The 13,234-nt window shown below is 40.1% G+C and overlaps 1 pseudogene; it reads left to right on the top strand.

Annotated features, from left to right (window-relative positions):
- Positions 1–11,586: 11,586 nt before the first annotated feature.
- LOC120144508 lies at positions 11,587–13,141 on the top strand (annotated as a pseudogene).
- The last annotated feature ends 93 nt before the right edge of the window (positions 13,142–13,234 follow it).

Below are 13,234 nucleotides of genomic sequence, written 5' to 3'. Positions count from 1 at the left end.
TATTTCCTCTGCCCTTACTCCTAACCAAGAATCTAGTTTGCTAAGTGTTTTGTCACAACATAAGAAAGCGTTAGGGTGGACGATGGCAGATCTCAAGGGAATAAGTCCAACAATCTGCATGCACAAAATTTTGCTGATAGAATGCCACAGCAAGTCCATAGAGCCACAACGAAGATTAAACCCAATCATGAAACAAGTTGTGAGTAATATACCCTATTTCAGATAGTTCGTGGGTAAGTCCCGTTCAATACGTGCCAAAGAAGGGATGTATGACCGTGGTGACGAGTGAAGACAACGAGTTGATACCTACTCGCACGGTCACCGGGTGGCGAATCTGCATGGACTACCGCAAGCTTAACAAGGCCACCAAGAAGGATCATTTTCCTCTGTCATTCATCGATCAAATGCTGGATCGACTTGCGGGCAAGGCATACTATTGTTTCTTGGATGGTTATTCAGGGTATAATCAGATTGCCATAGCACCAGAGGACCAAGAGAAGACGACATTCACGTGCCCGTATGGCACATACGCTTTTCGAAGAATGCCTTTTGGACTCTGTAATGCCCCGGCAACTTTTCAGCGTTGCATGCAAGCCATCTTTTCTGACATGGTGGAGGATTTTTTGGAAATTTTATAGACGATTTTTCTGTTTCTGGAGACGATTTTCAAAAATGCCTCGGCAATTTGGCAAAGGTACTGAAGCGATGCGAGGAGGCTGATCTCGTATTAAACTGGGAAAAATGCCACTTCATGGTGACTGAAGGCATTGTTCTAGGACATAAAATTTTTGCAAAGGGCATTGAGGTCGACAAGGCTAAGATCGAGGTGATCGAGAAGCTTCCCCCACCAAATTCTGTCAAGGGCATTCAGAGTTTCCTTGGCCACGCTGGTTTTTACAGACGATTCATCAAGGATTTTTCCACACTATCCAAGCCTTTGTGCATCTTGCTGCAACAGAACCAACCCTTTGTGTTCGATCAGAAATGCCATGGCGCATTCAAAGAGCTGAAGCAGAAACTTATCTCTGCGCCAATTATAGTTCTCCCAGATTGGACGGCCCCATTCGAACTAATGTGTGATGCAAGTGATTTTGCCGTGGGAGCTGTTCTTGGGCAGCGTAAAGGTAAAATCTTTCATGTCATATATTATGCTAGCCGTACATTAAATGATGCACAATTAAATTACACAACCACTGAGAAAGAATTACTTGCCGTGGTATTTACATTTGACAAATTTAGGCCATACTTGATAGGCACCAAGGTTATAGTTTACACTGATCATTCAGCTATAAAATATTTAGTGAACAAGAAAGATGCCAAGCCTAGACTGATCAGGTGGATATTACTTCTGCAAGAATTCGACTTAGAGGTAATTGATAGGAAAGGTACTGAAAATCAGGTTGCAGACCACTTATCTAGGCTAGAAAATATTTCAGAATGCCATGACATTTTTGATATTAAAGAAGAATTCCCTGACGAGAAAATTTTATATGCCACGGTAATTCCGTGGTACGCTGACCTGGTTAACTTTCTTGTTAGTGGTGTTTTTCCTTATGAACTCAACAGCCAGGGTAAAAAGAGGTTTCTGCATGATGCCAAGTTCTACTTTTGGGACGAGCCGTACTTATTCAAGCAATGTGTCGATCAAATGATTCGACGGTGTCTCCCCGAAGAAGAACAAAGCGATATCTTACACCATTGCCACACATCAACTTGTGGAGGACATTTTGGAGGTTCGAGGACTGCTGCAAAGGTCCTCCAGTCAGGCTTTTATTGGCCATCATTATTTAAAGATGCCCACGCATTTTGCAAGGCGTGCGACAGATGCAAGCGTACTGGAAATATTTCCAGACGACACGAAATGCCGCTGCAAAATATTCTGGAGATTGAGCTCTTTGATGTTTGGGGCATCGATTTCATGGGAACATTCCCATCTTCCTTTGGAGATTTATACATCTTTCTAGCGGTGGATTACGTTTCAAAGTGGGTTGAAGCAATTGCTACGCTGAGAAACGACTCAAAGACTATGCTCAAGTTCCTTCATAAGAACATCTTCACTCGTTTTGGAATCCCAAGAGCTATTATCAGCGATGAGGGCACTCACTTTGACAACAAGTTGATTGGCAAGGCATTACAGAAATATGGAGTGCGACATAAGATTGCCACGGCATATCATCCGCAGATGAATGGACAGGCTGAAATCTCCAATCGAGAGGTTAAGTAAATCTGGAGAAGGTGGTTAACCCCCGAAGGAAAGACTGGTCCCAAAGCTTGACAAAGCATTATGGGCATATAGGACAACATTCAAAACACCTTTAGGAATGTCGCCCTTTAAGATGGTATATGGAAAAGCCTGCCACCTCCCTGTTGAAACTGGGCAATCAAAAAGCTAAACTTCGATGAGCAACTAGCTGGGGAGAAATAATGCTTGATTAAATGAGATAGAAGAGTTTCGAGTGCAAGCATATGAAAATGCCAAGATCTACAAGGAAAAAACCAAAAAGTGGCACGACAGAATGCTTTTGCCACGGCATTTTCATGTGGGTCAGAAAGTATTATTGTTCAATTCTAGGCTCAAACTCTTCCCAGGAAAATTAAAGTCACGCTGGTCGGGACCATTCGAAGTCTATCATGTTTACCCTTATGGCGCTATTGATATTAAGAACATGGACGACGGATCCATCTTTAAAGTCAATGGCCAGCGCCTGAAGGTTTATCAAGGAATCCCACCTACGCGTGACAAGTCGGCATTGCTCTTGCATGACGTCGACACCGGTTCGACATCTTAAAGATGTCGTGGCAATTTAATTTTGCTTCTGTATATAAAATTTTTATTATTTTGCCTCTATCTTAATATCTATCTTTAATTAATTAATTTTTATTTTCGTGTGACCAGTAATTTTCCACGCACAGAACACGTGAGGAGTATGGAAGATGATTGTGCAAAGTTTGGGCGGCAAACGAAAATGAAAAAGGAGGGAAAATTTTTACCTTTTGACTTTTAACTTAGAAGATAAAATTTTTTTTCACTTCCCTTTTGTTTCTTTCCCGCCTTGACCCCACCTATTTATAACTTTTACCCACTCAAACTCCTCATTTTGTTTTTATTCTCTTTCCATTTTTCACTTTCACTTTCACTTTAACCTCTTTTCATCTTTTTCTCCCACCACTTTGACAAAATCGCCATTACCACCATAGCTGCAAGCTTCGACCGTGTGCTTTTATTATCATAATGGTTCGCTCACGACCAGCCCCACCACCCTCACCACCACGCTTTGTCGACGAGGCTGCCAAGGAACGCTATCAAACCATAAAGAACCGGCGAGTCTTTTTCGAGTTGGGCTTCGTCTTCTCTGAGGAGGATAACGCCGATTTGGGCAGCAAAGTGCTGGACGTGGTCACTAAGCATAAGTGGCAGAAGTTTGCCAAACATCCTACCCTTGTCAACGCCACAATAGTGAAGGAGTTTTATTCTAACATTACCGAGCCAAATCAACATGCCGTGATGGTTCGCAGCATTTCTATTTGTTTTACTCCTACCGCTATTAACCATTATTTTAAACTGCAGGTTGCTGATGACCACCATACGAGCTTTGCCCATGAGGCCGACCATGAAACTTACCAAGGCATCCTGGAAGACTTGTGTCTTCCCGGTACTCAGTGGAACGGTCAGCAACTGAAACGAAAGACCGTGGATAGGGATCGACTGCTCCCCATGTCAAACTGTGGAACCATTTCATGAAGCACAAGCTTATGCCAACCTCCCACAATACAACTGTATCATGCCAGCGGATGCTTTTGCTGCACTCTATCATCACCGGACGAACCATCGATATAGGGAAGATTATCGTGGAGCAGGCTCATCTATGCCTAAAGCGACAGGCAAGTGCCTTGGTATTCCCAAATCTCATCACTGCTTTATGCCGAAAAAAAAGAGAGAAATGTTTGATGAGATTTTGCCGGGCATTGCTGGACTCAACAAAGCGAAAATACCTATGTTGCTAGGCTACAAGGAAGCCAAAGGAAAGGAACACGAGGTAACCACATCTCGCGTTGCATCATCACCACATGCCAGGGCATCCTCAAACGCCCTAGAGCAAGTCGTCCAGCGCACTCACCAGTATGTTGGGCAGCTGTCTGACAAACTAATGGTCTTTTTGCTTATGCCAAACGACGTGATGCCTTTCTCACCAGCGCACTGATGGAGTTCCTCCCGCACACTAACTTTACCATTCCCCTTTTCCTGATGAGCTCGTCCAATCGCATGGAGATGCCGAGGCATCTGCAGAGTACCTCCACCCACCCCAGCTGCTGCTCAACATTCATCGAGTAAAGACAGTTCCCAGCGAGCTGAAGCAGAGGAGCCAGTGAACCATGATCCGATTCACGCAGTTTCGCCTGATGTAGACAGAGAAGCCAACCTCCAACTTACTAATTTCCCGAAGCCTGCCCCATTTGTTAAACCGTTCGCTGAAGATATCCAGCAATGCCACCACCTGCTGTACCGATGGAAGCAGCCAACCTCGAAGTATCACAACCTACTGAGTCGGCCGAGGAGTCACAATCGGAGATGCCAAGGCAAGCTCCTTGTGTAGGAGCAGACGTCGCCTACGAAAGGCATCTTAACATCAGGAGCCCCCGCTCCCAACTGTTCAAGAAGGCCCTAGCACTCCTCCAGCTGCACCAGCTTCTGACTCCGAGCATTCCAACCCCGCTAAGCTCCACAAGCGCACTCGCCGTGCGACTGCTGCACCACCACCATGAAGCCAAGGTACCTTGCATTGCATTGCATTCATAGCATGTAGTTTTCATTTTTCTTAGATTTAGTAAGCATTGGGGACAATGCTTCTCTCAAGTTTGGGGGAAGCAGGGTTCTCGCATCATTGTATGATAGTATAGTAAAATGAATATGCCATGACATTAGTAAATATAGAATTAGTTTTCTGGAATTAATTGAGGATGCCCGATGATGAAGAATTCTTGATGGCTAGGATAGAATGTACATGACTGGTTGAGGATGATAGAACCAACTCTAGGACTTGCTTCTTTAAAACCTTTGAACACGAGTGTATGTTTCCATGCTTGATAAACTTAGAAATTTTTTATAAGATAATTCTTAAATTGTCGTGGCATAAAACTGTAAATGATGAAAACCCCACATGCTCAAAAAAAGAAATAGAAGTTATAATAAATGCCTTGGCATATCTGTAGAGGAACACTCCGCTATGTCTTGGCATATGAGTGAATGAAAGCAGTCACAAGATGACTCAACCTGACTAGCTCGGGGGTGAAAGGTATGTTCCCTTTCATCTAGAGTGTGGGATGGTAGAGTGATGGGCTGACTCTCCTCGTAGCAGAAGTAATCAAAGTAAACAAAGGGGAGTAGTAATTTGAAAATGTCATGGTAAATTGAGAAAGCTTGAGTAGAAAATTTTTAGGTTTATTAAGCATGGACTGGATACAAACACGCACACACCCACACAAAGAATCTTATTCTAGGGGGCAGTACTTGAACTCTCAAACCTAGTCTAGCATGTTGAAGTCATATGTGCTGAGAGCTGAAATTTTATCCCATAAAAACTATTCTACTTCTGAACTTGCCATGGTATTTTGTTTTGCTTAATATATCCATTGCTTGAGGACAAGCAATAGTTTAAGTTTGGGGGTGTGATAACTCCGTAAAGGTCACATTTTTGTACCTTTTTACTTAAGTTATTGAATGTCTAAAAGACCGTTTAGAATCATATAGATGCATTTAGAAGCATTTAGTTGTATGTGGTGGATTTCAGTTTACGTGGCATTTTATTTTTACAGCGGTGTACTTTATGGGAAAGGTACTTGTCTGATGATGTGCAGGTATTGAAAGCAAGGAAAAGAGGATTTAAAATGCCGTGACATAATGATATTGCTGAGCTAAATACAAATGCCAAGTTTGACTGGCATTTCGAAAGCGCATAAGGAGAAAGAAGATATTCTTTAGCTAGCTGTCCCAGATTTTACGCGTACTCTGCCCGAGATACCCACCGCGACAGTTTGGCACTTCAACCGCCAGTTCTGTTGATGACGTTGCCTAGTCTGACCCTGCAGATCCTGTCGGTCCTAGGGCGCCTGTAGCGGGATTATGTCGGTCACTTGCCAGCTACTTAGGCTGTATCATTGCCTAGTCTACTCGACTCCCAAGCAACTCAACCATGGTTTTGGGGTTTTCTAGGATGGTTAACACCAAACCTTAGGATTTATTTTCCCCTATAAATAGAGGAGGAAGCCATATGGAAGAGGATTTTAGTTCCAGCCACATTTGATCTTAAAAAGTTAGAGAGAGAAAGTCTCATCTTTCTCCGTCAATCCCACTTTCCGTGGCATTTCTCCTTGACTAGTAGAAGGGAGTGGCGTTCTGAGCATCCGAGAGGAGCTAGTCCGCTGGGAGCAGTCCTTGGTGGCCGAGGAAGGCATTTGGCAGTGCACGTCGAAGGCTTTCATTCGATAGAATGCCTTGGCAATTTATCTTTAGTCTTCGAGAGAAGCTAGGGATGAACTACATAAACAACGGGTTCTAGATAGTAACTAGGCCTAATCCACCTTATAGATAAGGATAGGATTTCATTCGACTAAAAGGAGTTGTTTATAAACGATAGGTTAGATGTTAATGCTGCCGCAAAAAGGTATTGCCAAGACATATTCTATTAGCTGAGTCAATAGGATCACTGCTTGGGCTTACGCCAATCAGTTTTGCCAGGGCATCTTTAGTCTGTCGAGTCCCTTACTAGAGATAGCATAGGGCACATCAGTAGACTTTGTCGGCAGGATAAGCATAGAAGAAGCACCATTCAGAGAAATAGACTTAAGTTTTCCTTGTGTCTCCATCACTCATTTCCATTGCTGCTCTGTGAGAAAGCTAAAGTCCTACATATAGTAAATCTAGTATTTGCATTTTTATTTTGCCTTGACATTTCCATTTGTTTTCACGTATCACAATTTAAATTGCCACGACATATCCATCTGGTACCACACTATCACCACTCCATTTCACTACGTCCATTCCATTTTGCCACTGCATTCATCTGTATATACTATAACTAACTTTACTTAGGTGACAAAGTAAAGTGCCTTGACAAACCTATTTGATTTCCCCAATTCCCTGTGGAGACGATACTCTACTTATCATTTTATTACTTGTTCGATTGTGTATACTGCACACATATCCGCATCATATTTTAGTACTCACAACAGCGGACACCATGCATCGGACACTTGGCGATTCGGTGTTTGCTCCACTGCTTTTGTCAGGTTAAAGACTTGTGATGAGATGAACCCTTCAGTTAAGCCTAATAAAGGTGATTATAATATTAAGCTATTCCACTAAGGCAATTGGTTATAGAGGAAACTCAAAAGCCCTGGCTTTATGAATAGATTGCATTCAAACCATGACATTACTCGGACACTTGGCAATTCGGTGTTTGCTCCACTGCTTTGTCAGGCTGAAGACTTTGTGATGAGATGAACCCTTCAGTTAAACCTGATAAAAATATTATAATATTAAGTTGTCCCCTAAAGAAATTGGTTGAACGCCCTGGCTTTATGGATTCGGCTAGCCAGATAATGACAAATTAAATGATGGACTAAGGGAGTTAAGAAACACCTGTTATAGTCAATTTCACACGAGCACTCAAGGATTTCATTTTTAGACCGATATTTCTGCACTACTTGTTAGAAGAGCTTAAGAAACTTGAACAAATGGAAGATTTCAGAGAACTGAAACAGAAGTTTTCTGAAAGGTCTAGTCAATGATTATGCTAGTTGTGTCATTTTGTTCGCCTCTGATCAAAATACCAAATCAAGAAAGAGGGGCATGCCATGATCTTCACGATAACCAAATCGATGAACAAACCCACTCTAGACCAACTTTTCGATCTTGATATTTGTCAAAGATTTGCAGCTATCAAAGATTAAAAGAGTGTTTGATTCTTTTGATATCCAATGAACTCATGTTTTATGATTTGCTTCAATTGTGAAACCTAGAAAGAGGTAACTTTTCAAAAGTTCTTTTTGATATTTTTCAAAATTTTGAAAATTCGAAAGAAGAAAAGAATTTTAAAACAAGATAAGTTATCTGGAAGCATATCTTGGAATTCAACAAATATCGCTCCGATGCTCAAGATCGAAACAGAGGCAAAGAAAACCATCTTTGGGGCAAAATTTGATAAGGGAAGGAAAAATTGTCTTGAGGTCTACAAGAGTACACCCTGGTGGAAATGAAGACAAATTAAGTCAGAATGAAGACTGCACACGCAGCCATTCCCCTCACATCTCAACATATACATCAACACATACATACATGACGCATGAAATTTGCATCTTTGAATTCATCATCATGAGCAATAAAAACCTTGATTTTCCTCCCTTGAGGGCAAATTCAACAGCAAATAAATTTCATTTGGGCATACATCATCAGGATAGTTACATCCATATACATTTTACAGATCTTTCAGGAGAAGATGAGATTAAAGCCAACTCGACAGATTGAAAGATCGACATTCATCTCCAGATTCAACATTTCCAATATAAACTTTGTCTCACTTAAGACAGTCTCATTTAATGCAGATGATTATCTCACTCAAATTTGTTTTTCTTAAAACATATTGTGTCTCACTTGAGACTGTTTTTCTCGAAAGAAGATTTATTTCACTCAAGATTGTTTTTCTTAAAACAGATTTTCTCGCTTGAGACCGTTTCACTCGAAAGAAGGCATTTCATTTCACTCAAGGCTGTTTTTTAAGAAGATTTTATCTTGCTTGAGATAGTTTCCCTCGAAACAGAAAATTTTGTCTCCTTTGAGATAGTTTCTCTTGAAACATAAACATTGAAAACATTTCCCTTGAAATGAATTTTATCTCGCTTGAGATAGTTTCCCTTGAAACGAATTTTGTCTCCCTTGAGACAGTTTCTCTCCAAACATAAACTTTGAAAACAATTTAACGAAATCTTTGAATATGTTTTCCTTCAAACAAATTTTGTCTCCCTTGAGACAGTTTCTCTTGAAACGACACAATTTGCTCGAGAATAGATTTCAACTTCACGACGAATGATGTCTAGCTCGAAGCCAAACATCCGCGATTTCAACTCCACGATGGAGGATATCGTGACACTCAAGACAACACAAGTTCAACTTCACAACGAAGGGACGACTGGTTGTCAACAAACAACTTCTCAATTTCAGAGCCAATTTCAACTTCACAACGAAGGATATTGGACTCCAGACAACGCAAGTTCAACTTCACGACGAAGGGACCGCTGCTTGTCAACAACAAACTTCTCAATTTCAGAGCCATTTCAACTTCACAACAAAGGATATTGGACTTCAGACAACGCAAGTTCAACTTCACGACGAAGGGACCGCTGCTTGTCAACAACAACTTCCCAATCTCAGAGCCAATTTCAACTTCACAACGAAGGATATTGGACTCCAGACAACGCAAGTTCAACTCCACGACAAAGGGACCGATGCTTGTCAATAAAATTTCATTCAGAGTCAATTTCAACTTCACAGCGAAGGATATTGGACTCGAGACAACAAGTCAACTTCACAACGAAGGGACGACTGGTTGTCAACAAACAATTTCCCGTTCCAGAGCCAATTTCAACTTCACACGGAGATATTGGACTCGGAACAATGCTACTTACTTGGATTTCAACTTCACGAAGAAGGATATCCAACTCAAGAATGATTATCTACCATTAAAATTATCGACACATCAACACATCAATCACACTACTTTCGGTTGCAGTCGAGGTTTTCAAGTCGAGAAGATGACCTGGGTTAGCCGTGCCTTAGTGACAAGCAACCATTTTCAAACAACATAGCTTAAGTCAAGAAAAAACTATCTGTTAATGAAGATTTCTGAGTTCCATTCCGATCCAAGGTCTTTAAACCGAGAAGAAGACCGAAGGGTAACGGGAAGCCACGTGCTGATTCAAATTCCGAACTACGGCTTCAATTTCATATCATTTCAAGATGAACTCGACTTCACGATGGAGGAGTCTCCGTAACTCAATTCGACAGGGAGTTATTGAAACATCAGAGTTAATTTTCAACTCCACTGAACGAAAAATATGTCTTTTAATCTTTTCCATATCCCCGTTACACGTCTATGGGCAAAGAGGGGCAGCTGTCAACACACATTTTCGTCCTACTAGAATTCAAACTCCTAAAAATATGATAAAAGTTTTTTAGGATTCAAACTCCTAAAAATAGGATAGAGTTCTACTAAGATTTAAATTCCTAAAGATAGGATCCACAAACACTATAAATAGCCATTGTAACTCACCATTGTAACACAGGATTTACACACAAAACATAGAGGAAAGCACGGAAGATACAAAGGCAAAACTATTGTAAAGGATTCGAAAAGGAATAAAGGTAGCATTTTCTTTTTCTTTCTTTTGCATGTGCACGTTATTTTTCTTGAGATTTGGTTCGAATAACCCAAACGTGGGTTGCGCCGATGACCAAAATGGGTGGGGTTTGAAGTTTCGAACCTAGATCTACCCCGAAGCTTATTTTAAAAACCGGTTTGATTTTCGGTTAAGGAGGGGAAGAGCTTTTAAAAATCTATATTAGTCCCTTTATTTATTATATGGATATTTTATTCATTTATTTTTATTATCATGTTATTATTATATATGTATATATATATATATATATATATTAAATTATTTTCATTTATTTTTTTACTATATTTATTATATTATTATATATATTTCTTTAATTTTACTTATAAGTCTAATACTATATATATATTGTAATTATCTTATCTAGTCGTATATTTTTTATACTTTTAATAGTTTATTTATATACCTATTATTAAATATATATTCTTAATTATTTTTATTTGATTATTTCTTTATTTATGTAATATATCTTATAACTTTATATATTTATATTATTTTTTATTATTTTCGTTTTTTTATTCATTATTATTATATTATTATTTTTTAATACTTGATATATATATATATATATTTTTTTTTTTCTTTTTTCAAATATTACTATATATAATTATTACTTTACTATTTTTTTTTCTTATCTTACTTATTTATTTTATTTATTTTATTTTTCTCTTGTATCTTATTTATTTTCTTTACCTTGTTTATCTAACACATTTCTCGATTTTTTTAAAGGATATTTTCAAATCAATCAAGGGTAAGTAATTAAGATCGAAACTTTACCTTTTAATTTAACTTGTTATTTTTCTTAATTAAGACAACTGGAAATTACGTAGTACCGAGGGCGGTTCAAGGGTGCTAATTCTTCCTTGACCGTAATTCAAGTAAGCAGATCAGGTAAGAAATAGGATATCCGATCAACCCATTTATTTTTAAATAAATGATCGGTGGCGACTCCAATTCATATTTTTCTAAGTCGAAGTTCAATTTCGGGGCCCAACTGAAAGATGATTGCGACAGATGACACTGAAGGTGTGACTCAGTGTCCAATCATGCCTGGAACCACTTTCACTTATCGATTTGTCGTCGACAGAGTAAGCTTCTGCGAAATGCTGTTGATTTTTTTTTTCATACAGAACTATAAACTGAGTTCTTTTCAATGTAGCCTGGAACATACTTGTATCATGCACATTATGGAATGCAAAGAGACTCTGGGTTATATGGATCAGTCATTGTGGGACTTCCTGATGGAGAATCCGAACCTTTTACATACGATTATGATAGGAGCATCATCCTCAATGATTGGTACCATGCCACCACTACCGATCAAGCAGTCGGCTTGGATTCCGTTCCTTTCCGATGGGTCGGAGAGCCTCAGGTGAATACGACGGAGAACTTGGTTCAACCCTTTTGTTTTTACAGGCATTTTGTAATGATTATTTACATGAATTTTGAAAATTTCAGTCACTTCTGATCCATGGGAGAGGAAGGTTCAACTGTTCTAGTATACCTATTCCAAGTTCAGACCCTGGTCTTTGCAATGCCTCGTATTCAGACTGTTCCCCTTATAGAATGATAGTAGTCCCTGGAAAAACATATCGATTGAGAATCTCCAGTTTGACTTCTTTGTCGGCTCTCAGCTTCCAAATTCAGGTAATTAAATTAATTCTCTTGCAATTTTTTGTTATAAGATTATAAATTGCTTCAGATTTCACTGTTCTGCAAATGATTTTATATGCAGGGCCATAATTGACAGTCGTTGAGGCCGATGGGCATTTTGTGGAGGCCATTTGTCGTACAAAACTTGTTCATATACTCCGGGGAAACATACTCAGTTCTGGTAACGGCCGATCAAGATCCCACCAGAAATTATTGGATTACATCAAACATTGTAAGTCGGCCGGCACCCAACACTCCACCGGGTCTAGGCGTTTTCGTATACTATCCAAATCATCTAAGGAGATCTCCTCCGACAACTCCTCCGGTGGCCCCTGTCTGGAACAACAGCCGCCCTCGGATGGAGCAGAGTCAGGCCATTAAAGCTCGACAAGGCTATATTATCACCCCTCCGCCAGTCTCGGACAGAGTCATAGTTTTACTCAACACACAAAACGAGATTAACTGAAGAAGACGGTGGTCTGTTAACAACGTCTCCTTCACACATCCCAAGACGCCTTACTTGATTGCACTCAGGGAGAATTTAACCGATGCTTTCGATCAAAATCCACCGCCTAACGGATCGATGAGGTGAACTATGATATACGCATCGTCCAACAGAATAAAAACGCTACCTCCAGCAATGGGATATACAGGCTGGATTCAACACGACCGTGGATCTATACTTCAAAATGCAAACACCATGAATCCGACAACAGCGAGACGCATCCATGGCATCTCCATGGACACGATTTCTGGGTTTTAGGGTACGGGGAAGGGAAGCTCGATAAGTTCAATGATCCCAGGAAGTACAATTTGGTGAATCCGATAATGAAGAACACGGTGCCTGTACATCCCTACGGATGGACGGCTTTGAGGTTTAGAGCAGATAATCCGGGAGCGTGGGCTTTCCATTGCCATATAGAATCCCATTTTTTCATGGGAATGGGTGTGGTATTTGCAGAAGGGGTTGAGATGTTGGGGAAGTTACCGTCTTCTATCATGGGGTGCGGTCAAACTCAAGGTCTTTACAGGCCCTGATATGGGGATTTTTTTTTTACTCACCTTGCAGATTTATCCCAAATTTGTTTCAAATGTAACATTTATTGATTATATAAAACAAGATATGAAATGT

The sequence above is a fragment of the Hibiscus syriacus genome, unplaced genomic scaffold (genome assembly GCF_006381635.1).
Source record: "Hibiscus syriacus cultivar Baekdansim isolate YM2019G1 unplaced genomic scaffold, ASM638163v2 tig00110890_pilon, whole genome shotgun sequence".
NCBI lineage: Eukaryota > Viridiplantae > Streptophyta > Magnoliopsida > Malvales > Malvaceae > Hibiscus > Hibiscus syriacus.
The sequence above is the reverse complement of the archived record's forward strand: the minus strand, read 5'-3'. Positions and strand labels throughout refer to the sequence as shown.